At 35.2% G+C, this 27214-nt stretch overlaps 1 protein-coding gene across 3 annotated transcripts in view; it reads right to left on the minus strand.

Moving 5' to 3' along the window:
* Positions 1–27214, minus strand: part of LOC106084836 (5-hydroxytryptamine receptor 1) — a 537578-nt gene that overhangs the window by 291328 nt on the left and 219036 nt on the right. The gene's annotated exons all lie outside the window — the stretch shown is intronic.

Here is a 27214-nt window from a genome sequence, read left to right on the forward strand (position 1 = left end):
ATGAGATTTGCGGCCTGTAGAGGCTCAAGAAGTCAAGATCCCAGATCAGTTTATATAGCAGCTATATCATGTTATGTACCGATTTGCACCATACTTAGCACAGTTATTGGAGGATGTAACAAAATACCTCATGTAAAATTTCTGCCAAATCGGATGAGAATTGCGCGCTCTATTGGCTCAATACGTCAAGATCCATGATCGGTTTATATGACAGCTATACCAGATTATGAACCGATTTGAATCATACTTATTACAGCTGTTGGAAGTGAAACCAAAACACTACGTGCAAAATTTCAGTCAAATCGGACGAGAATTGCGCCCTCTAGAGGCTCAAGAAATCAAGACGCAAGATAGGTTTATATGGCAGCTATATAAAATCATGGACCTATTTGAACCGTACTTAACACAGTTGTTGGAAGTGATAACAAAACACCACATGCAAAATTTCAGTCAAATCAGACGAGAATTGCGCCCTATAGAGACTCAAGAAGTCAAGACCCAAGATCGGTTTATATGGCAGCTATGTCAAAACAAGGACGATTTGGCCCATTTACAATCCCAATCGACCTACACTAATAAAAAGTATTTGTGCAAAATTTCAAGCGACTAGCTTTACTCCTTCGAACGTTAGCGTGCTTTCGACAGACAGACAGACAGACGGACGGACGGACATAGCTATGTCTACTTAAAATGACATGACGATCAAGAATATATTGGGTTGCCCAAAAAGTAATTGCGGATTTTTTAAAAGAAAGTAAATGCATTTCTAATAAAACCTAGAATGAACTTTAATCAAATACACTTCTTCTACACTTTTTTTCTAAAGCAAGCTGAAAGTAGCAGCAGATAACTGACAGAAGAAAGAATGCAATTACAGAGTCACAAGCTGTGAAAAAATTTGTCAACGCCGACTATATGAAAAATCCGCAATTAGTTTTTGGGCAACCCAATATATACTTAATGGGTTCTCAGGCGCATATTTCGAGGTGTTACAAACAGAATGACGAAATTAGTATACCCCCTATGGTGGAGGGTATAAATAACGAATTTGATATCTAATGGAAGAGTCATGTGTTTGGTGTGCCGCCCCATCCCAAAATACCTCCCTATTTCGGGTAGAAATTGGTTTTCGGGAAATTGATACTAAATTTCGGGACAAAGAGCTTGGGGTACACCGCACCCTCAAGCAGATCGTAATAACCGATCATGCCAATATGAGGCTCATATAAAATGTAATTGAAAGTGGAGCACATAGTCAATATTTCCTTTAAAGGATAAGCGTATGGGCCCTTAAAGCAAATATACGGAGGCCACCGTAGCGCAGAGGTTAGCATGTCTGCCTATGACGCTGAATGTAAGGGTTCGAATCCTGGCGGTAACATCATGTGGTGTTATCCCCTCCTAATGCTGGCGTCATTTGGAAGGTACTGTACCAATTGGTGTGGCAGCCATGTAAAAACTTGTCCACAAAGAGATTCGCACTGCGAAACGCCGTTCGGACGCAGCTATAAAAAGGAGGTTCCGTATCATTGAAATCAAAATCCTTGAATAGGACAGCACTCATTATGTGAGAAGTTTGCCCCTGTTCCTTAATGGAATGTTCATGGGCAAATTTGCATTTTGCCAAGTGTCTGGATGGCCATTCCACCCCCGAAATACCCCATTAACAGGAAATATTTACCAAACTGGTTAGATAGGACTCAAAAGAAAGGCATTTGGGAGTAGAGTAAAAGGGACCTTTGTTTATAGCCAAGTTCGAACGGCATACTGCAGTGCGACACCACTTTGGGGAGAATTTACATGGCCATTTTAAAAAATTAAAATTTTTTTGATTAATGTTTCGCCAGGATTCGTACTCAAGCGTTCAGGTCACATATCGGACATAGGCCACATTGTCACTATTTCTTTATCTACATTCAGGGCAAAGCGTCCCCACCCTAAAAAGACATTAGAGAGTTAAAAAAGGCGTAGCAGAGCGGGCCCGGTTCGGTTAGTATTTAATAAAATTTTTTTCTGTGAAAAAAAAAAATTTCAAACTACAATTTATCTTCATACAATATTTCATTGAAGTTTTGTTAAAAATTTTATTTATTAAAAACTGTAGCGAAATTTTCTCGAATTTAGCACCCTCTTTTTTTTATGTACAGTGACATTATCTTTGCCGCAAACAAATGTTCATCAATTTTTTCCATTCATTTTAAAGTGTTTGAGTTGGAGCTTCTTCAAAATCTCATACATAAGTTGAATAAACAAATTTTCTACTTTATAATCTTCTTAATGTGATACTTCAATCTTCATAACTAAATCATGCTTAAGTGCGTCTTTAATAATAATTTCAATTATTGTTGTTTTGCAAAAAACGGCTTTTGTTTATGTCGATGTTTTAATTTTTGCCTTCCTCTTTTCGTTTTTTTGGATGAAGGCCATAGCACAGCCAACAACAAAGGCACTCAAATGCTTCGATGAAAATTTGATTTAAAATTTTTTACTTTCCTCTCAAAAAGAAAATGACTTGGAAAATTTGTGTTGTTTGTTTGAAATTTCCCCTTAAACTTGTGACGAAAGGCGAAAAAATTTGTTACAAACTGATAATTTATGGGTGAGAGAAAGAGAGAAAGAGCGATGGCATATCCTAGAACAAAGTTCAACTAAAGCGTGCCGGCGGATACCCTTATGCCAATTTTTGTCAAATTTATGTGGCAGCCAAAAACAAAAAAAAAAACATCCAAAACAAAAGAAATCGAATCGAATAAAAATGAATGAAATGGTTTAGAATATTCATATATCCAGCCATGCATGTTATTTATATACACAAATACAATAAATATTTGGGCATAGAGCTCAAGATAAACAAAAGAACCAAAGAATCGAAACCATGATAAGTTAATAAGTAACTTTGCTGTCTAAGTTTGTGCGCTGCAGACGCATGGGGTATAGCTAACACTGCCTTATACCATATTTTGTATATTTTTGTTTGAGATTTAGTCACACGTATGTCGATTAACATCAATGAGCATTAAAATAGCAGTAAGAATTATAGTTTGAGTTAATTTCCAATGGCAGGAAATGAAATTTTGACTTAATTTCGTATAGAAAAGAATGTTTGTTAAAATTTCCTATAGAAATGGAATTTTGACAAAATTTCCAACAGAAATCAATTTTGACAAAATTTCTTCAGAAATCAAATTTTAACAAAATTTTCTATACAAATAAAATTTTGTCAAAATTTTCTAGAAATGAGGTTTTAAAAAAACGTCTTGTTCAAAATGAAATTTTGACAAATTTCATATACAAAGTTTTGTGTAAGCAAATTTTCCTCTAAAAATTCACATTTTTATATAATTTTTTGTAGAAATCTAATTTTTACAAAAAATTTTATATGTGATAATTATGAGCACCACACAGAATGAAACTTTGAGTTCCAACTTGTTTGGGGTCCATCGTTATCACGGGCTGATTAGCTGAAAGCCAACGGGCGCATCCACAGGTTGCGGATGGTGTAAAGCTCCATTTTTATGTGGAGTAACTGCAAATGCGGCCACCGTCAGTCGGCGATTTTCGAAAAGAGAGCCTCCGTGAGGAGTCAGGTGGCACTGGCTCTTAATTAAATATTGAGTGCCAATGATTCTCGAGATGACAAGGCGAGATATCGACGGCAACAAATAACATCAGCGTCTGTTCGATTTGAGCGTCGGATCTCGGAGCAAGCGGCTCGCGCCAACGAGGGGTACATGTGCGATCCCACAAAACCCATGCGGTTGGGGCGCTGGGCCAGTAAACCGCCCCCGGAAAATGATGAGAGCTAATATGAGAAACAAAGGACTAGTAAACTAGACTTTTAGAGGCCTTGTCCGATTTAGGTGAAATATTGCTTGTAGTGTTTCCAAAAACTGTGCCAAGTACGGTACAAATCGGTCTGTAACCTGATATAGCTCCCATACAAACCGATCTCCCAATTTGACTTCTTAAGCCCGTGGAAGCTGCAATTTATTTTCGGATTTGGCAGAAATTTTGCACGTAGTGTTTCATTATGACTTTCAACAACTATTCCAAGTGCGGTCCAAATCGGTCTATAACCTGATATAGCTCCCATATAAACCGATTGCCCGATTTGATTTCTTGAGACCTAACAAATCGCAATTTTTGTCCGATTTGGCATGTAGTCTTTTGTTATGACTTCCAAATCCAAAATCAGTCCATAAGCTGATATAACTCCCATGTAAACCGGTCTCTCGATCGTCCTTGTTCGGTTCCTAGAAGCTTTAATTTTTGCTGCTTTGACAAAGTTTGGTATGCAGAATAAAATTATTTTGTATAAATTTTTAGCAGAATTAATAGCGATGGGTTTTATTTTAAAACTTAAAAAAAAACACGACTGCACGCTAAAATGTAAACATCAACAATGCACACAATCGCGAAAAACCCTTTGGAACTCTTTTCTCCCACTCAATCGGATTTGCCTTCTGCTCTGTCCTGCTCGGCGTTCACTATGTTCTACATAAGCTTATTTGCATTGACTTATATGTAACCAGTTTTATCGCACTGAGAATCTTTATCGCATTGACAATCTCGGTTCAGTTTGCTGTAGATCGGACAATGCAAACAAGCGCGAAAAACGCTTTGGAACACTTTTCTCACATTCAATTGTCTTTGCTCTCTGCTCTGCTCGGCGTTCACTATGTTCTACATAAGCTTATTTGCATTGACTTATATGTGACCAGTTTTATCGCACTGACATTTTTTATTCCATTGACAATCTCGGCTCGGTTTGCTGTAGATCGGACTATTTTTGTATGTAGCTGTTTAAAACTTGTGTATAAATGTTGACGAACTATGGGTTAGATATATAGCCATGGTGATAGGTATTTCACCGCACTCATACCCCTATCAAAATTTGACTGTAGTTAACTAAAATTAACTTTGCCTATATTTTTACTCACAGCTATAGCTATGCGTTTTTCTAACGAATTTAATCTTTCGTGAAAAATTTGTTAACCAAAGTGGCATTTACTTCGCCCCCTGCCCTCATTTATTTCAGGGTTATATTTTTCCCATGCCGTTTGGCCCTCTTCACAAAACCAAAACCAAACTAAACTAAAGGCCATGCTGCGTCTTCGTTACTTTTTGTTTTGTTTTGATTTCGTGTGGCTTTTAAATCTTTATTTATTTTTCAGCAAATTGATAGGGTACTCCTGAAAGCATGCCAGAAGTGCTATTTGAAATTTTATCTATGACTTTTATAGTTGCTTGTCCAAAATGTCTACATACATACAATATATGTATATATACATGCGTTTGTGTGCGTGTGTGTTTGTGGTAGTGTAGGTTAGTTTGTTTTTAAACAATTTCCAAACCACTTTGCTTTAATTTCATTTTGATGATAGTCTTCTCATTTCATGGCCAGATATGGATGACATTTTGTTCGATTAGAAAAAAAGAAAAACTTAAACCCATCATCATGGTAAAAGGAGACTTTGGTCATACTCATATGAATTTTAGTACATGCCAAATATTCCTTTGATGTTAGTAAAGTGTCGTTTTGTTAGCTCATGGCAAGTGTGTATGGGGCATTCCATGGCGAATGATAAGGGGATGTGGAAAGGAATAAAAATTATATTTTTGTGGGGGTCAATGCTCTTGAGAGTACATAAGCTACCCTGAAGGCCGACTTTGGCTTAAAGCTTGGCGTTTGGGGTTTAAAGCACTTTGTGCCAATGGTTGAGATGTCGACCAGAAATTTTTGTGGTTTGTTTTTTTAATAGTTGTATTTGCTGATTAAGTTATTACTATTGCTTTGAAGTTTGAAATTTTAGTTTTAGCCCCCATAGGATAGGGATATACTAATCTAGTCATTTCATTTGTAACACCTCCAAATATTCGTCTAAGGCCCCACAAAGTATATATTCTTGATCGTATCGTCATTGTGAATCGATCCAGCCATGTCTGTCCGTCTGTCGAAATCACGATAGCGGTCGAACGCGCAAAGCCAGCCGCTTGAAATTTTACACAGGTACTTAGTGTCGATGTAGATCATTGGGGATTGCAAATGGGCCACATCTGTTCGGATTTAGATATAGCTCCCATATAACCGATCTTCCGATTTAACTTCGACTTGACTTCGTTCTGTTATAACTTTCAATAACTATGCCAAATATTGTCCAAATCGGCCTATAACCTGATATAGCCCAATATAAACCGATCTTCCGATTTGACTTCTTGATATATTTTGCATATAGTGTTATGTTATGACTTCCAACAACTATGTCTAGTGCGATCCAAATCGGTCCATAACCTGAAATAGCTCCCATACAATCCGATCTCCCAATTTGAATTCATCAGCTCTTACAAGCCGCAATTTGTATCCGATTTTTCTGAAATTTCGCATGTAGTTTTCTTTTATGACTTACAATATCTCTGCCAAGTACGGTCCGAATCGGCCTATAACCTGATATAGCTCCCATATAAACCGATCTCCCGATTTCACTTCTTGAACCCCTGGTAGCCGCAATTTTCGTCTTATTTGGCTAGAATTTTGCATGTGGTGTTCTGTTATGACTTTCAACAACTGTGTCAAGTGCGGTCCGCATTGGTCTATAACCCGATATACCTCCCATGTAAACCGATCTCCCGATGTCACTTCTTGAACCCCTGGTATCCGCAATTTTCGTCCGATTTGGCTAGAATTTTTCATGTGGTGTTCTGTTATGACTTTCAACAACTGTGCTAAGTACGATCCAAATCGGTATATAACCTGGTATAGCTCCCATATAAACCCATCACCCGATTTAACTCCCTGAGCCTTCACAAGCCGCAATTTTTGTCAAATTTGACTGAAACTTTGCATGTAGTGTTTTGTTATGACTTCCAACAACTGTGCTAAATACAGTCCAAATCAGTCTATAACCTGATATAGCTCCCATATAAAACAATCTCCCTATTTGACTTCTTGAGCCTCTGGAAGCCGGATTTTTTTCGATTTGGCTGAAATTTTCCATGTAGTGTTTTATTATGACTTCCAAGAACTGTTCCAAGTAGGGGCAAAATCAGTCTTTAACCTGATATAGCTTCCATGTAAACCGGTCTCTCGAACATTCTTGTTCGGTTCCCAGAAGCTTTAATATTTACTGGTTTGACAGAACTTTGATAGCTTAGGTTGAAAAGAGGGTGCAGATATTAATCCACCTCATGCCACTATTTCAATACACCTAAGCCAGTAAACGGCTTTTTGTGCGCTATAAAGTAACCTCTAAAAAGAAAATTTTACGTTAGGAATTCCGAGCTACTTACAAAATCCTTAATTGCTATCAATACCACTCCCCTAAGTTAGTTTATGTCCGATATTGGATCTCCATCTAAGTACCGGTATCTGTTGGACGCCAAAGCCGGGCAATGACAAAGGAAATGCTCCAACGTCTCATCATCTTCCCCGCATGCCCCACACATGCTATCACTTGCCACACCGATTCTACATAAGTGAGCTCGTAGTCCTATGTATTCCGTTATGATACCAATAGCTATACTGACCTCCTTCTTGCTTCCTTTCATTAATAGCCTCGTCTTCTCACAATCTGTATCCCCCCATAGGATTTTCGCCATTCTACCGACCGTTTCGCTGTTCCACAATGTTGCATGCGCATTCGTCGCCCACTCCCTTAGCTCGGACTGTGTCGACCCGAAAGGTTTCGTGATAACCAAGTTTTGTTGACGACAGTCCTCTGGCCTTCACCACCAAATCGTCTGCCCTTTCATTTCCCCTAAATCAGTTTTTGCCCGGCACCCAAACGATGCGGATTTTCCCATCCTAAGAGAAGGCATTAATCTCCTTCCTAGACTGCAAGACTGTTCGTGACCTTACCGTCCTGGTTGTTATTGCCCTTATGGCAATTTTACTGTCCGTTCGACGTCCTCACGTAAGCACCACACCACTTCACGCATTCCGTGATCGCCCGGATCTCCGCCTGCAGGACCGTATTATGGTCAGGTAGTCTAAAACAGATGTCAGTCGCTGTGTTTTTAATGTAAACCCCCAGGCCCACTCTATCCTCTAGCTTTGATCCATCCGTGTAACATGATGGCAATACTAGATTTCCATCAATCCAAGACTGTGCCGATGGCAGCAGTGCCTCACACTCGATTTGAGGGTTCATCTCAGGTAACCGATCGAAACCTCTCCCCTTCGTTCCAGGTTTCCTATCGTCGCCTCGATTATACCGCGATGGTATGAGCTGTTCCCATCCTCAATCCATTCTCCCATCGCCTTAAGTCTCACAGCCGTAGTGGCTGCCTCACACTTAATCTGTATGTCAATGGGTCGGATATCTAGAAAAGTCTCCAGTGCCCTAGTGGGCGTGGTCCTCATCGCTCCGCCTATGCCAAGACAACATGTTCTCTGAACCTGTTGTATGGTCCTTATCTTACACTTTTTCTCCATAGTAGTTCACCAAACTACTTCTAATCACGCTCCTGTAGAGCCAGAGGACTATCCTCGGATTCAGGTCCCATTTCGAGCCTACGGCCCGTCTACATAGTGCCCCACATCTGTGAGTCTTCTCAGCACGCTCCTGAATGTGGCACTTCCAATTCAGTTTCCTGTCCAACATCACTCCTAAGTATTTCACCTTGTCAGATATCGAAATCGTCTTATTGAGAAAACGTGGTGCGTTAAATTGACCCACCTTCGGCTTTCTCGTGAGCAGGTATATTTCAGTCCTCTCTGGGTTTACATGGAGACCTCTGGGTCTAGCCCAGTAATATGCAATATGCAAGACCCTTTCGTCCCTTCTGCATAGCTTGTTCGGATCCTTATCCCTTCGAAGTATTATAACATCGCAGACGGGTTCAAATCCCTCCTCAGTCAGCATCCGTAATAGGTCATTTATGGTGGTCACCCATAGGAGTGGCGATAAAATGCCCCCCTGTGGCGTGCCCTGTGCCACTTTCTCCCTTATATTTGTATAAGTTTTTAGCAGAATCCATGGTGGTGGCTTCCCAATATTCGGCACGGCCGAACTTAGCACGCTTTTACTTGTTATTTACTCCTTGCCTCTCCTTTTAAGATATTACCGGGAGGGCACGAATATGGTCTAAATAAAGCTTGGTTCAAAGTGAGTTAAACCTCTACCATTTACTTCGCAAAAGGTGTTATTATCCATATATCGGCTTTCTTCGAACTTTTCCCTTCTCTCTTGGCTCCCTCCGATTTGCCATGGCATCACCCATATCTCTGTTTGAGATTGTATGCTATGGAAAGTAATAAATTTTGTTTGTCACAGTTTTTTGTTCACTTTATTGTTGGAGAGGTCTTAACAGGCGGCACTTTGGCTTAGTCAGTCAAAAGTCAGAATTGTTTATATTTCAACTTAAAGTTGCATTTGATTAATGAAATGTCAACAAAAAGTGCATTGACTAATGGCTAAACATTTTATCGAAAATAATTTCTTTTGAAGCGTATTAAGTGTTAGTTCGTACTCGCATTTGTTTGTTCTTCGTGTGGCGTCGTGATAAGAGTTAGTTTTTGTACATTATAGTGATAAAAGCAATCTTACGTTGTATATCGAATGTGGAAAACGTGCGTGGCTAACTAACTTACTGACGAATTAATTTGAAAAGGAACAAGATTTATGACTTTAATGGCTGGGAGAAAAACTTAAACAGAGAAGAGCAAGAGATTTTAATCGCCACTGGGTATTTTACGTACCACTTAACCTCAACGGAAGAAAAAGCTATTATTTTGAAATTTGTTGTTTCATTTGTTGGACAAATTTGGACATTGAGCAAATTTGTGATAAAAAAAAACAAATTGGTGTCACGCTCGGTATCCGAAACACCTCGATTGGGATTGGATGAAAATTTACAGCACTTTATGGTATTATGGGACTCAAAAGAAAGGAATTTACGATCGGAGTACTAATCTGACTTTCTACTTCAAAGGTCAATAACAGTCAGGTATTTGGAAATGAAGACTACAGTGCGCGAAATAAGTATAGGATCACCCACAAATACAATGAAGCGAGGAAAGCGTTGTGCACAATTTTGGCAATATTGGTAAATAAATGCGCTTGCAGTTGCTCTAGAAGTGAAAATCGGGCGATAAACATATATGGCAACTGCATTCCTATCTGAATCGATTTCTATGAAATTCACAAATAATGTCGAGAGTCATAAGAAAATCCTTTCTGCAAAATCTCAAGATAATCGGTTTACAAATAAGCACTTTATTGCAATATTTCTCAAAATCGTACGAACATAAATGGGAGCTATATCTAAATCTGAACCGATTTCAACTAAACTAATGGATATTGTGGAAGTCGTCGAGGAAAGCGTTGTACAAAATTTTGGGAAGATTGGTCAATAAATGCGCTAGCATTGGCTCTAGGTGTGAAAATCTGGCGATATATATATGGGAGCTATATCTTAATTTGAACCGACTTGTATTACTGAATCAAGTGTCAAAAGAAAATCCTTCCTGCCAAATTTCGAGAGAATCGGTCAATAAATGATAATTTTATTGCATTATTACTGCAAATCGGACGAATATGGGAGCTATATCCAAATCTGAACCGATTTTCCAACTTCAAAAGGCCTTGTCTTTAGGCCAAAAAACATGCCTGTACCAAATTTGAAGACGATCGGATGAAAATTGCGACCTGTAGTTTGTACACAAATTTACATGGACAGACAGACGTCCGATAGGCGGACTGACAGACACACAGACAATGGGTCTATTTCTCTTCCTTCTGGGTGTTACAAACAAATTCACTAAGTAATAATACCCTGTACCATAGTGGTGGTGTAAGGTATAAAAAGAAAAAAAATGCAAGAAGTTTATTTACCTTCTTTAGCATTTATAAGAGTGTTAGTTATTTACATAAACTTAACCTTAAATTGATCAGTTTTTACTTAAAACACAAAAATATTTAAAATTTATGGAAATTTGGTGGGAAATAAATTTAGGTTCAGTAACGAAAATTTACAAAGGTCTGAACAAATTTTATAAAATTATTAAATTATTCTGCTTCCGTCGTATTTCTTAAAACTTCTAAAGACATTTCACCCTATGCGGTTCTTAGGGCAAGTTTAAGTGTGGAAGTCGATTCGTTATGATTTCCATTGGTAAACACTTTTCGTTCTAAGACTCCCCATAGGATTTCGATGGCATGTATATCTGAACTAAGTGCGGGCCAATTTATAACTTCAATATTTTTTGAAGAAAGCCACGGTTTTATGGCACGGGACTTATGGATTGTAGCATTATCCTGGTGGAAAATTATTTCACAGCTCATTAAGAATTCACCAATTTCCAACTATTATAATTCCAGTATTTCTATGTTATACCCAAAGATCATTTTAGGGTTAATCCAAGCCAGGGGAAGCTTGAAATTAAAGGAAAAGCTCCTCAAATCATAACGTACCGCTCCCAAAAGGTTGGCTTATTCCTCTTATTTTTGATACCCAACACCATAGGATGGGGGTATACTAATCTAAACATTCCGTTTTTAACACCTCGAAATGTTCATCTAAGACCCCATAAAGTGCATATATTCTTGATCGTCTCGACGTTCTGCGTCGATCTAGCCATGTCCATCCGTCTGTCGAAATCACGATAGTGGTCGAACGCGTAAAGCCAGTCCCATGAAATTTTGCACTGATACTTCTTATCGATGTAAGTCGTTGGGGATTGCAAATGGGCAATATCGCTTCAGAGTTAGATATGCAAATGCACATTCTGCCCGTGAACATTCCACTAAGGAACAGGGGCAAACTTCTCACATATCAATGAGTGCTGTCCGATTCAAGTATAAGCTCAACGGTAAGGGGCCTCCTTTTTATAGCCGAGTCCGAACGGCATGCCGCAGTGCGACACCTCTTTGGAGAGAAGTTTTACATGGCATAGTACCTCACAAATGTTGCCAGGAAAACCACCCCTAAAATTTTTTCTGATGGTCTCGCCAGGAGTCGAACCCAGGCGTTTAGCGTCATAGGCGGACATGCAAACCTCTGCTCTATGGTGGCCTCCATATAGTTCCCATATAAACCGATCTCCCGATTTGACTTCTTGAGCCCATGGAAGCCGCAATTTTTGTCCAATGTGGCTGAAAATTTGCATGTTGTGTTCTGTTATGACTTTCAACAACTATGTCTACTGCGGTCCACATCGGTCCATAACCTGATATACCTCTCATGTAAACCGATCTCCCCATTTGAGTTATTGAGGCCTTACAAATCCCATTTTTATCCGATTTGGCTGAAATTTTGCATGTGGTGTTCTGTTATGACTTTCAACAACTGTGCCAAGTACGGTCCCTATAGGTCTATATCCAGATAAAACTAAAACTTGAGCCCATACAAGCTGCAATGTTTGTCCGACTTGGCTGAAATTGAGCATGAAGTATTTTGTTATGACTTCCAACAACTGTGCCTAGTACGGTCAAATAGGTCTATAACCTGATATAGCTCCAATATAAACCGATTTCCCGATTTGACTTCTGAGCCCCTGGAAGACGCAATTTTTGTGCGATTTGGCTGAAATTTAGTAGATAGTGTTCTGTTATGACTTCGAACAACTGTGTAAAGTACAGTCCAAATCAATCCATAGCCTGGTATAGCGCCCATATAAACCGGTATCTCATTATCCTTATTCGGTTCCCAGAAACTTTAATTTTTACTGATTTGACAGAAGTTTGGTATGTAGAATAAAATGATGCCCTTCAACAAAATTTATTTTGTGTACATTTGATAAAGTATCCATTGTGGCGGGTTCCCGGGCGAACTTAGCACGATAATACTTGTTATTTGTGTAAACCATGCCAGCAATACTAGAAACCATCGTTTCCATCATTACTAAAGAAACCCTTTTTTCTATCTTCCTTCAACGCCCATACATATGGTTTTTAGCCGCCTTTTATCTATATGAAGATTATGCTGGTCAAGTCAATGCAGGACAAGCCAATCTCTCCGCAAAACAAGTAAAAAGGCATTAAGTTCGGCTGGGCCAAAATTTGGTTACTCACCACCTGGGGTGTATATGTAAACCACGTTTCGTCATAATCCGGTGAAAAATGTTTTATTTATGCCCCCAAAGCATATATATTGAAATAGGGTCCCAATTGGGCACGGACCTTAAGTGGTCTAATATATACAAGTCACTGTTCAATTTTGTGGAACAAAAATTGGCCTTTTTGGGTCACTGTGTCAAATTTCAGCGAAATCGGATTATAAATGTTCCTTTTATGGAGCCAAGACTTCAAACAGAAGGATTGGTCCATATGGCAGCTATATCTTAATCTGGACCAATCGGTGCCTAATTAAAAATGGATGTCGAAGGGTTTAACACAACTCACTGTCCCAGATTTCAGTGAAATCGAATAATAAAAACGTCATTTATCGGTCCTTAATCGAGAGATCGATCTACAATATATGGCAGCTATACCCAAATCAGGACCGATCTGGGTCAAATTAAAAAGGATGTTGAAGGGCCTATCGAAACTCACTGTCCCAAATTTCGGCGAAATCGGACAATAAATGAGCCTTTTATGGACCGAATACCTTAAATCGAGAGATCGGTCTATACGGCAGCTATACAAAAATCTGGACCGATCTGGGTCAAATTAAAAAATTATGTTGAAAGGCCTACCAAAACTCACTGTCGCAAATTTCAGCGGACTCGGACAATAAATGCGCCTTTTATGGGCCCAATACCTTAAATCAAGAGATTGGTCTATATGGCAGCTATACCCAAATCTGGACCGATTTGTGCTAAATTAACGAAGGATGTCGAAAGCCCTAACACAACTTACTGTCCCAAATTTTGCGAAATCGGATAATAAATGTGCTTTTATGGGCCTAAGACCTTAATTCGGCAGATCGGTCTATACGGCAGCTATACCCAAATCCGGACCGATCTGGGTCAAATTAAAAAAGGATTTTGAAGGGCCTATCAAAACTCATTGTCCCAAATTTCGGCGACATCGAACAATAAATGCGCCTTTTATGGGCCCAAAGTCTTAAATCGAGCGATCGGTCTATATGGAAGCTATACCCAAATATGGAACGATTTGTGCCAAATATAAGAATGATGTCGAAGGGTCTAACTCAACACACTGTACCAAATTTTGCCAAATTCTGACAAGAAATGCTCCTTTTTTTGGCCCAAGACCTTCAATCAAGAAATCGGTCTATATGGCAGCTATATCCAAACCTTATCCGATTTGGGCCAAATTGAAAAAGTATATCGAGGGGCCTAACAAAACTCACTGTCCCAAATTTTAGCAAAGTCGGATAATAAAAGTGGCTTTTTATGGCGCCTGAGACCTTAATTCGGCAGATGGGTCTATATGGGGGATATATCAGGATAGAGTCTGACATAGCCCATCTTCAAACTTAGCCCGCCTATGGATGAAAAAGGAATTTGTGCAAAGTTTCAACTCAATATCTCTTTTTTTAAAAACTGTAGCGTGATTTCAACAGACGGACGGACATGGTTAGATCGTCTTCTTATTTAGATATAGTTGCCATATAGAGCGATCTGCTGATTTAGGGTCTGAAACCCATGAAAGCTGCATTTATTCGCCGATTTTGCAGAAAATTTAAACAGTAAATAACTTTAAGCCTCCCGGCGTCCGACCCAAATTTGTTTCAGATCGGACTATATTTAGATGTAGCCGCCATATAGACCGATCTGCGGATTTTGGGTCTTAAACCCATAAAAGCCGCAATTAATACTCGATTTCGCTAAAACTTAAAAAAGTGAGTTGACTTACGTATCACGATATCCGACTCAAATATGGTACAGATCGGATTATATTTAGATATAGCTGCCATATAGACCGTCATGACATTTTATGTCGTTCTAGCCATGTCCGTCCGACCATCTGTCTGTCGAAAGCACGCTAATTTTCGAAGGAGTACAGATAGTCACTTCAAAATTTTGCACAAATACTTCTAATTTGTTTAGGTCGATTGAGATTGTAAGTGGGCCATATCGGTCCATGTTTTGATAAGGCTGCCATATAAACCGGTCATGGTTCTTGATTTCTTGAGCACAATTCTTGAGCACAATTCTCATCAGGTTTGTCCGAAATTTTGCACAACAACTGTGCTGAGTATGGTCGAAATCGGTCTATAACCTGATATAGCTGCCATCTAAACCGATCGGGGGTCTTTACTTCTTTATCCTCTAGAGGGTGCAGTTCCTATCCGATTTGTTTGACGTGTTTTGTTATGATTTCCATCAACTGTGCAAAGTATGGTTCAAATCGGTCCATAATCTGAGATAGCTGCCATATAAACCGATCTTGAATATTGACTTTTGGAGCCACTAGAAGGCACAATTCTCATCCGTTTTGGCTGAAATTTTGTGTGAGGTGTTTCGTTATGATTTCCAACTAATGTGCAAAGTATGGTTCAAATCGGTCCATAACCAGAAAAAGCTGCCATATAAGCCGTACTTGAATCATAACTTCTTGAGCCTCTAGGGTGCGCAATTCTTATCCGATTGGAATAAAATTTTGAACGACGTGTTTTGTTATGATATCGACTTGTTTTTGTTCCGTATAGACTGAAAATGGCAGAACCAATTTTCTCGAAATTTTCGCATATTGTGTGGGTTGGTCTGGAAGGAAACATAGCTTATATAATTTTTCGGTATAGGAAGGGGGACGGACCCTCCCCCTTATGCCAAAAACACAACCCAAAATCAAAAGTGGACCGATCGGGACAATACAGGTATCAAATGAAAGGTATTGGAGAGTAGAATACGAATATGGTATTAAAAGTCCAAAAGTCCACCCTCCAAACAGTTCATATTTACCGGCCATGGCAATAGGGGCTCAAATTAAAGGAAATTGGAAGTGCAGCACGAATTGAATATCCATATTTGAGTCGAAATCTCTGAGGTGCCATTACTCTCCTAATCAGAACATTACCATAAGGAAGAACATTACCACCAGGAACCAAGAAGGGGCAAATTCTCACACATCCATGAGTGCTTTCCGATTCAAGTTAAAACTCAATGATAAAGGATGTTTTTTTTTTGTACCCGAGTCTGAAAGACGTCCCGTACTGCGACAACTGTTTGGGGAAAAATTTTTAAATGACCTTGCATGACATTGTACCTCGCAAATGTCGCCAACATTAATAGGGGATAAACTCCGCTTTGTCCGATGTTCTCGCCAGGATTCGAACGTGTTCAGTGTCATAGGCTACAATGGCACGAATTCGATATCCGCATTCAGGGCGAAGTGTCCCCACCCTAAAAAGATAGTTAAAGAAGGCGCAGTGGAGCTGGCCCTGTTCGACTAGTGTTCTATAATAGTAAATGCAATGATGTTCAAAAGGAGGCCACCGTAGCGCAGAGGTTAGCATGTCCGCCTATGACGCTGAACGCCTGGCTTCGAATCCTGGCGAGACCATCAGAAAATTTTTCAGCGGTGGTTTTTCCCTCCTAATGCTGGCGACATTTGTGAGGTACTATGCCATGTAGAACTTCTCTCCAAAGAGGTGTCGCACTGCGGCACGCCGTTCGGACTCGGCCAAAAAAAGGAGGCCCCTTATCATTGAGCTTAAACTTGAATCGGACTGCACTCATTGATATATGAGACGTTTGCCCCTATTCCTTAGTGGAATGTTCATGGGCAAAATTTGCAATTTGTAATCATGTTCAAAAACATCAATGTTCGCCAACACTTTCGGCCTTATTCGCAAAACTTAATGAAGCCTTAAAATAGATTTATTTGACAGTTCTATAAAGGAAATCTGTCAAATAAACTTACTTCAAATCTTTATTAAGCTTTGTGAATACCGGAGTAAGTAAAAAACATTTTAGAGATTAGATAGATTTTTAATTGTTTACTTATACGAAATTTGGTTTAAGATTGTTAAGACTTACCTGAAATGAGAAAAAAAACAACATAATTTTAATTCGAGAGACAAAAATAACAAAGTTTTTCGATTACCCCGGAATGTTTTAATGCCTTAACAAATGGACAAAAGATTATGATCTTCTATTTCCATTTAAAGATTAGGTTGTTGCACACCTTCGTTTTAATATCTAAAAATCTGTTCATATTAAGTGGAAAATATTGGGTTGCCCAAAAAGTAATTGCTGATTTTTAAAAGAAAGTAAATGCATTTTTAATAAAACTTAGAATGAACTTTAATAAAATATACTTTTATACACTTTTTTTCTAAAGCAAGCTAAAAGTAACAGCTGATAACTGACAGAAGAAAGAATGCAATTACAGAGTCACAAGCTGTGAAAAAATTTGTCAACGCCGACTATATGAAAAATCCGCAATTACTTTTTGGGCAACCCAATACCATTTCTTCTTTACCCACTCTTAAAATTTATTTAAGAAACAAAACATTTCGTTTCATGCCATTGTCCAATAAATGTCCCAAACAATCTAGTGAACATCGTTTTCACTCCTTTTCAAAAATCCTTCAAATTAAAGCTAAATGCTTCTAGCTATGTTATCCTTTCGTTGTGTTTTTTTCTAATTACCATGATTTATTTCCATTTAAGTTGACACCAAAATATGCAATACATCACCAAATTAAGCCTTATAATTTACGATGGCCGACAGCAATAAATTATCACGAATTTGGCCAAAACAAAGTAAATGTCTAAATTCACATTTTTATAAATTGTTTACAGAATTTGTATGTAACTCAGTGGGTGGGCCACTATGTGCGGTCATAGACCACCAAATTTATAAATAAGCCAAAAACTTCACGCAATATAATTTATTGGGTGTCATGGTCCACGGAATTTGTAATTAAAACAAATAACACCAACGAATCAGTGGAAATAAATTTAGAAAAATTAATTTCTTACAAATTTGTTTACAGAAAAAACTGAAGGTGGCATAGGGAAATTTTGACATAATTTCCTATAAAAGAAAATTATTTTAAATTTTCCTACAGAAATGATTATTTGGATATTTCATATAGAAATAGGTTCCTATAGAAATTAAATTATGAAAGGAAATTAAGACAAAATTTTCCATAGAACTTAATTTTTGACAAAATCTTACATAGCAATGATATTTTGACAAAATTTCCCTTAGAAATAAAATATTGACAAAATGTTCAACAGAAATGAAAAATATTTCCTTAAAGAGTCAAATTTTGACAAAATCGTCTATTATTGGTTGCCCAAAAAGTAATTGCGGATTTTTCATATAGTCGGCGTTGACAAATTTTTTCACAGCTTGTGACTCTGTAATTGCATTCTTTCTTCTGTCAGTTATCAGATGTAACTTTTAGCTTGCTTTAGAAAAAAAGTGTAAATAAAAGTATATTTGATTAAAGTTTTATTAAAAATGCATTTACTTTCTTTTAAAAAGTCCGCAATTACTTTTTGGGCAACTCAATATATAAAAATGATGAAATTGTTGGGCTTTGTTTGTTTGTTAGTTTGTTTGTCTGTTCCGTTTAGATTCAAAACGGCTGAACCGATTTTTATGAAATTTTCACAGGTGGTAGAGCTAGGGCTTCTGTTGAAAATAGGATACTACATTTTTTGATATCCGAAGGGGGGCGGACCCTCCCCCATACCCCAGTTTCCAAAAAAAAAAAATAAATAAATCTCGGAGATGGGTGAACTTATTTAAGCGAAATTTTGTTTGCCATCTTATGGTACTCCAAAAACCTGAAATTATTATGAAACTTTGGGTTCAAATCACCTGGGGGGACGCCCCATCCCAAAACCCAACCGGACGGACATGTTTACCGATTGGATAGAGAGTATGAACTTGGTATACAAATTTCACCCAAAGTGTTAGGGGGGGTCCCCCACCACAAAAAAAAAACCCAACAGGACTCTTTTACCGCTTTGGGCAATATGGGTATCAGATGAAAGATATTTAAAAGTAGAGTACAAATCTGACATAAAAACTTATTCCTTGGTGTTTGAGAGGCCTTCCTTTTATTTGCGGCTCAAATAAAACGAGTTTAACAGTAGAACACGATGCTGATATTTTTTTCAGGGCTTAGTGCGTGGGTGACCCATCCAACCTACTTACCCCTCAAACAGGACATATTTGTGTATTATGACAAAAAGAGGTTTAAATCTGATATCCCTTTTAAGGCCAAGTGTTTCAAGGACAACTCATCTCATAAACTCCCATTGACCCACACATTTACCGACTATGGCAATATGTAGCTCAAATATGGTTTTTGGGAGTAGAGTATGAATCTGATATCCACTTTCGGAGCAAAGGAATTGGCTACTCTCATCCACCACTAAAACCTCTATTTTTGTTAGATAAGGTTTTTCTATCCCAATTTTTACCTTAACATGTCTTTCATTGCCTAAAATCACAAGTACCTGAAACAAACGCACAAGAATTATATGCTGTAATATCTAAATTAAGATAGATCTCACAAACTATTGTAATTAAATTTGTAAATAGTACCTTAATGATTGGATGAATAAATGAATTGAATTGAATTGAATTGAAGAGAATGAAGTATTGGGTTGCCCAAAAAGTAATTGCGGATTTTTTAAAAGAAAGTAAATGCATTTTTAATAAAACTTAGAATGAACTTTAATCAAATATACTTTTTAACAATCTAAAGCAAGCTAAAAGTAACAGCTGATAACTGACAGAAGAAAGAATGCAATTACAGAGTCACAAGATGTGAAAAAATTTGTCAACGCCAACTATATGAAAAATCCGCAATTACTTTTTGGGCAACCCAATAGATCTAATATCCAAACTTTAGTGGGCGGACCCTCTACTTACCCTATTTTCAAAAACGCCAGATCTCGGAGATGGGTGGAGCGATTTACGTGAAATTTAGTTTGTTTATAAGAACTCAAAAACAGAAATTTGGTATACTTATTTAAGTTGTGATGTCTAGGGTGGCTGCTCCACCTCCAAAGCCCGCCAAATGGATTTTTAAACCAATAATGACAATATTAGGCTCAAATTGAAGGTGTTTTGAGAATAGAGCACGAATCTGATATAAGGGGTACAAGCTCACCCAAAAAACTTCCCCATAACGGACATATTTATCAACCATAGAAATATATAGCTCAAATGAAAGAAATTTGGGAGTAGAGTACCGTACCAGTCTGAGAGGCCGTACCAGTCCTGTTTTTTTCCTGACCGTGCCAGTATAGGACACAGATAAAGTAAGAGAGTGAAAGAAGGCGCAGCGGAGCGGGCCCTATCCAGCTCTTTATATATAAAAATTTTGTGTGTTTTTTTTTGTCTCGATTAATTCAAAATTTTCACAGATTGTGTAGGTTGGTCTGGAAGGAAACATAGGCTATATAATTTTTTGATATCGGAAGCGGGGCGGACCCTCTTAGCTACCGCAAAAGTTCTACCCGAAAATAAAAGTGTTCCTATCAGGACAATATGGGATTAAATGAAAGGTATTCAGTAGTATGGTACGAATTTCATATCAAAAATTTGGGCCAGATAACTGGGGTTTATTGGACGAGCATGACAATATGGGACTAAAATGGTATTCGGGAGTAGATTACGAATATAGTCAGGAAGAAGGAATAGGCTTTATAATTTGTTGATATCGGAAGGGGGTCGTTACGCCAAAAACACCACCCAAAATCAAAAAGTGGACCGACATGGATATCAAATGAAAGGTATGGAAGGGTAGTATACGAATATGTATTGAAAATTGGGTCCAAGTACCCAGGAAGTCGTCCTAACCCCAAAACTTCTAAAAGCAGACCAATTCAATGTCCATATAAATATGGGGCCCAAATGAAAGGTATTCGGGTGTATATTACGAATATGATATATAAAATTATATCGAAGTATAGGGGGTCACCCCACTCCCCAATGACTATATGAGACTCGGACCGATTTTCTTAAAATTTTCACAGATTGTGTAGGTTTTTATGGAAGGAAATATAGGTTATATAGTTTTTAGATATATACAATATATATAAATACGTCAAAAAGGTTAATTGACACCTTATGACAATATGCGATTTAAATGAAAGGTATTTGAAAGTAGAAAATTAATTTAATATCCAATTTTGGAGTCAGTGTTCGGGGCTGCGCCCAAAAGCACCCCCAAGCTGAATTTCATTTCCGCGCTGTGCCGGTGGCCGCCCCAAGGCCAAACGGCTCATATTTAACGACCATGGCAATATGGGGCTCACATTAAAGTGATTTGGGAGTAAAGTACGAACTTGATATCCATATTTGAGTTGAAATGTCTGAGGTGCCATTTCTCCCTCAAAAAGCAATGCGATTTGTTCAAAATTTTTTGTTTGCACTCTCACAGTCAGCGTAAACAAAATATGGTTTCTATTGTTGGTATCGGGTACCACGGGGGTCGCCCAAAACCCGGCAAATATGGAATAAAAACCAAGATAGTAAAGAGCTCAAACGAAAAGTGCTTGAGAGAAAACAAGTAAAAGCGTGCTAGGTTCGGCCGGGCCGAACCCACGGATTCTGCTACTATATGGAAGCTATATCTGGTTATAGACCGATGTGAACCGCATTAGGCATTGTTGTGAAGAGTCATAACAGAACACCATGTGCAAGTTTTCAGCCAAATTGGATAAAAATCGCAGCTTGTAATGGCTCAAGAAATCAAATCGGGAGATCGGTTAATATGGGATGTGGACCGTACTTAGTTGTTGTACACAGTTGTTGGATGTTATGACAGAACACTATGTTCAAGATTTCAGCCAAATCGGATGAAAATTGCGGCTTCCAGGGGCTCAAGCATTCAAACTGGGAGATCGGTTTATATAGGAGCTATATCTAAATCTGAACCGATATGGTCCATTTGCAATCCCCAACGATCAACATTTCGGGACAAAGACCCTGGGATCCATCCTGTCCTCAAACAGAACTTCTTTACCGATCATGCCAAGATGGGGCTCATATAAAATGTTTTTGAAAGGAGAGCACGAACTTTATGTTTACTTAAAGGATCCAGTGTCTGGGTGGCCACACCCACCATAAACCGGAAAAACATACAACTATGGTAATACATTAGGTTGCCCAAAAAGTAATTGCGGATTTTTCATATAGTCGGCGTTGACAAATTTTTTCACAGCTTGTGTCTCTGTAATTGCATTCTTTCTTCTGTCAGCTGTTACTTTTAGCTTGCTTTAGAAAAAAAGTGTAAAAGAAATATATTTGGTTAAAATTCATTCTAAGTTTTATTAAAAATGCATTTATTTTCTTTTAAAAAAACCGCAATTACTTTTTGGGCAACCCAATAGTTCGCAAAAGAAAGGCACGTGGGAGAAGAGCAGAAGCAAACTTCTCACACATCAATGAGTGCTTTCCGATTCAAATTTAAATTCAATGATAAGGGACTTTTGTCTATGGCCGAGTTCGAGCGGCTTGCCGCAGTGCGTCACCTCTTTGGGGAGAATTCCTTACATTACCATGCATGGCATGGTACCTCGCACATGTCACCAGTAGTACTTTGTTCTCGCCAGAATACGAACGCAGGCGTTCAGCGTCATAGGGGGACATAGGCTACAGTGGAACGAATTCGATATCCACATTCAGGCCGAAATTTTGACAAAATTTCCTATAGAAATGAAATTTTGACAAAATTTCCTATAGAAATGAAATTTTGACAAAATTTCCTATAGAAATGAAATTTTGACAAAATTTCCTATAGAAATGAAATTTTGACAAAATTTCCTATAGAAATGAAATTTTGACAAAATTTTCTATAGAAATGAAATTTTGACAAAATTTCCTATAGAAATGAAATTTTGACAAAATTTCCTATAGAAATGAAATTTTGACAAAATTTCCTATAGAAATGAAATTTTGACAAAATTTCCTATAGAAATGAAATTTTGACAAAATTTCCTATAGAAATGAAATTTTGACAAAATTTCCTATAGAAATGAAATTTTGACAAAATTTCCTATAGAAATGAAATTTTGACAAAATTTCCTATAGAAATGAAATTTTGACAAAAATTCCATATTTAAAGAAATTTTGACAAGATTTTCTATAGAAATTAAACTTTGACAAAATTTCCTATAGAAATGAAATTTTGACAAAATTTCCTATAGAAATTAAATTTGGACAAAATTTCCTATAGAAATTAAATTTTGACAAAATTTCCTATAGAAATTAAATTTTGACAAAATTTCCTATAGAAATGAAATTTTGACAAAATTTCCTATAGAAATGAAATTTTGACAAAATTTCCTATAGAAATGAAATTTTGACAAAATTTCCTATAGAAATTAAATTTTGACAAAATTTCCTATAGAAATGAAATTTTGAAAAAAATTTCCTATAGAAATGAAATTTTGACAAATTTTCCTATAGAAATGAAATTTTGACAAAATTTCCTATAGAAATGAAATTTTGACAAAATTTCCTATAGAAATGAAATTTTGACAAAATTTCCTATAGAAATGAAATTTTGACAAAATTTTCTATAGAAATGAAATTTTGACAAAATTTCCTATAGAAATGAAATTTTGACAAAATTTCCTATAGAAATGAAATTTTGACAAAATTTCCTATAGAAATGAAATTTTGACAAAAATTTCCTATAGAAATGAAATTTTGACAAAATTTCCTATTGAAATGAAATTTTGACAAAATTTCCTATAGAAATGAAATTTTGACAAAATTTCCTATAGAAATGAAATTTTGACAAAATTTCCTATAGAAATGAAATTTTGACAAAATTTCCTATAGAAATGAAATTTTGACAAAATTTCCTATAGAAATGAAATTTTGACAAAATTTTCTATAGAAATGAAATTTTGACAAAATTTCCTATAGAAATGAAATTTTGACAAAATTTCCTATAGAAATGAAATTTTGACAAAATTTCCTATAGAAATGAAATTTTGACAAAATTTCCTATTGAAATGAAATTTTGACAAAATTTCCTATAGAAATGAAATTTTGACAAAATTTCCTATAGAAATGAAATTTTGACAAAATTTCCTATAGAAATGAAATTTTGACAAAATTTCCTATAGAAATGAAATTTTGACAAAATTTGAATGAAATTTTGACAAAATTTCCTATAGAAATGAAATTTTGACAAAATTTCCTATAGAAATGAAATTTTGACAAAATTTCCTATAGAAATGAAATTTTGACAAAATTTCCTATAGAAATGAAATTTTGACTAAATTTCCTATAGAAATGAAATTTTGACAAAATTTCCTATAGAAATGAAATTTTGACAAAATTTCCTATAGAAATGAAATTTTGACAAAATTTCCTATAGAAATGAAATTTTGACAAAATTTCCTATAGAAATGAAATTTTGACAACATTTCCTATAGAAATGAAATTTTGACAAAATTTCCTATAGAAATGAAATTTTGACAAAATTTCCTATAGAAATGAAATTTTGACAAAATTTCCTATAGAAATGAAATTTTGACAAAATTTCCTATAGAAATGAAATTTTGACAAAATTTCCTATAGAAATGAAATTTTGACAAAATTTCCTATAGAAATGAAATTTTGACAAAAATTTCCTATAGAAATGAAATTTTGACAAAATTTCCTATAGAAATGAAATTTTGACAAAAATTTCCTATAGAAATGAAATTTTGACAAAATTTCCTATTGAAATGAAATTTTGACAAAATTTCCTATAGAAATGAAATTTTGACAAAATTTCCTATAGAAATGAAATTTTGACAAATTTCCTATAGAAATGAAATTTTGACAAAATTTCCTATAGAAATGAAATTTTGACAAAATTTCCTATAGAAATGAAATTTTGACAAAATTTTCTATAGAAATGAAATTTTGACAAAATTTCCTATAGAAATGAAATTTTGACAAAATTTTCTATAGAAATGAAATTTTGACAAAATTTCCTATAGAAATGAAATTTTGACAAAATTTCCTATAGAAATGAAATTTTGACAAAATTTCCTATAGAAATTAAATTTTGACAAAATTTCCTATAGAAATGAAATTTTGAAAAAAATTTCCTATAGAAATGAAATTTTGACAAATTTTCCTATAGAAATGAAATTTTGACAAAATTTCCTATAGAAATGAAATTTTGACAAAATTTCCTATAGAAATGAAATTTTGACAAAATTTCCTATAGAAATGAAATTTTGACAAAATTTTCTATAGAAATGAAATTTTGACAAAATTTCCTATAGAAATGAAATTTTGACAAAATTTCCTATAGAAATGAAATTTTGACAAAATTTTCTATAGAAATGAAATTTTGACAAAATTTCCTATAGAAATGAAATTTTGACAAAATTTCCTATAGAAATGAAATTTTGACAAAATTTCCTATAGAAATGAAATTTTGACAAAATTTCCTATAGAAATGAAATTTTGACAAAATTTCCTATTGAAATGAAATTTTGACAAAATTTCCTATAGAAATGAAATTTTGACAAAATTTCCTATAGAAATGAAATTTTGACAAAATTTCCTATAGAAATGAAATTTTGACAAAATTTCCTATAGAAATGAAATTTTGACAAAATTTTCTATAGAAATGAAATTTTGACAAAATTTCCTATAGAAATGAAATTTTGACAAAATTTCCTATAGAAATGAAATTTTGACAAAATTTCCTATAGAAATGAAATTTTGACAAAATTTCCTATTGAAATGAAATTTTGACAAAATTTCCTATAGAAATGAAATTTTGACAAAATTTCCTATAGAAATGAAATTTTGACAAATTTCCTATAGAAATGAAATTTTGACAAAATTTCCTATAGAAATGAAATTTTGACAAAATTTCCTATAGAAATGAAATTTTGACAAAATTTTCTATAGAAATGAAATTTTGACAAAATTTCCTATAGAAATGAAATTTTGACAAAATTTTCTATAGAAATGAAATTTTGACAAAATTTCCTATAGAAATGAAATTTTGACAAAATTTCCTATAGAAATGAAATTTTGACAAAATTTCCTATAGAAATTAAATTTTGACAAAATTTCCTATAGAAATGAAATTTTGAAAAAAATTTCCTATAGAAATGAAATTTTGACAAATTTTCCTATAGAAATGAAATTTTGACAAAATTTCCTATAGAAATGAAATTTTGACAAAATTTCCTATAGAAATGAAATTTTGACAAAATTTCCTATAGAAATGAAATTTTGACAAAATTTTCTATAGAAATGAAATTTTGACAAAATTTCCTATAGAAATGAAATTTTGACAAAATTTCCTATAGAAATGAAATTTTGACAAAATTTCCTATAGAAATGAAATTTTGACAAAAATTTCCTATAGAAATGAAATTTTGACAAAATTTCCTATTGAAATGAAATTTTGACAAAATTTCCTATAGAAATGAAATTTTGACAAAATTTCCTATAGAAATGAAATTTTGACAAAATTTCCTATAGAAATGAAATTTTGACAAAATTTCCTATAGAAATGAAATTTTGACAAAATTTCCTATAGAAATGAAATTTTGACAAAATTTTCTATAGAAATGAAATTTTGACAAAATTTCCTATAGAAATGAAATTTTGACAAAATTTCCTATAGAAATGAAATTTTGACAAAATTTCCTATAGAAATGAAATTTTGACAAAATTTCCTATTGAAATGAAATTTTGACAAAATTTCCTATAGAAATGAAATTTTGACAAAATTTCCTATAGAAATGAAATTTTGACAAAATTTCCTATAGAAATGAAATTTTGACAAAATTTCCTATAGAAATGAAATTTTGACAAAATTTGAATGAAATTTTGACAAAATTTCCTATAGAAATGAAATTTTGACAAAATTTCCTATAGAAATGAAATTTTGACAAAATTTCCTATAGAAATGAAATTTTGACAAAATTTCCTATAGAAATGAAATTTTGACTAAATTTCCTATAGAAATGAAATTTTGACAAAATTTCCTATAGAAATGAAATTTTGACAAAATTTCCTATAGAAATGAAATTTTGACAAAATTTCCTATAGAAATGAAATTTTGACAAAATTTCCTATAGAAATGAAATTTTGACAACATTTCCTATAGAAATGAAATTTTGACAAAATTTCCTATAGAAATGAAATTTTGACAAAATTTCCTATAGAAATGAAATTTTGACAAAATTTCCTATAGAAATGAAATTTTGACAAAATTTCCTATAGAAATGAAATTTTGACAAAATTTCCTATAGAAATGAAATTTTGACAAAATTTCCTATAGAAATGAAATTTTGACAAAAATTTCCTATAGAAATGAAATTTTGACAAAATTTCCTATAGAAATGAAATTTTGACAA

Source organism: Stomoxys calcitrans, chromosome 2, assembly GCF_963082655.1.
Source record: "Stomoxys calcitrans chromosome 2, idStoCalc2.1, whole genome shotgun sequence".
In the NCBI taxonomy this organism is placed as follows: Eukaryota; Metazoa; Arthropoda; class Insecta; order Diptera; family Muscidae; genus Stomoxys; species Stomoxys calcitrans.